The sequence below is a fragment of the Arachis duranensis genome, chromosome 2 (assembly GCF_000817695.3).
Source record: "Arachis duranensis cultivar V14167 chromosome 2, aradu.V14167.gnm2.J7QH, whole genome shotgun sequence".
Classification (NCBI taxonomy): domain Eukaryota; kingdom Viridiplantae; phylum Streptophyta; class Magnoliopsida; order Fabales; family Fabaceae; genus Arachis; species Arachis duranensis.
Window position 1 is genome coordinate 69,644,170 of NC_029773.3, and position 292 is coordinate 69,644,461.

A 292-nucleotide genomic window follows, 5' to 3' on the forward strand; every position below is an offset into this window, starting at 1 on the left:
GTGATCCAAAGCAAAAAGAGTGTGCTTAAGAGCTCTGGACACCTCTAACTAGGGACTCTAGCAAAGCTGAGTCACAATCTGGTGGTAATACTGGAAAACAAAGTGCTTAGGGCCATGACCAAGACTCATAAGTAGCTGTGTTCAAGAATCAACATACTTAACTAGGAAAGTCAATAACACCATCCGAAATTCTAAATTCCTAGAGAAGCCAATCATTCTAAACTTCAAAAGAAAAAGTGAGATGCCAAAACTATTCAGAAGCAAAAAGCTACAAGTCCCGCTCATCTAATTA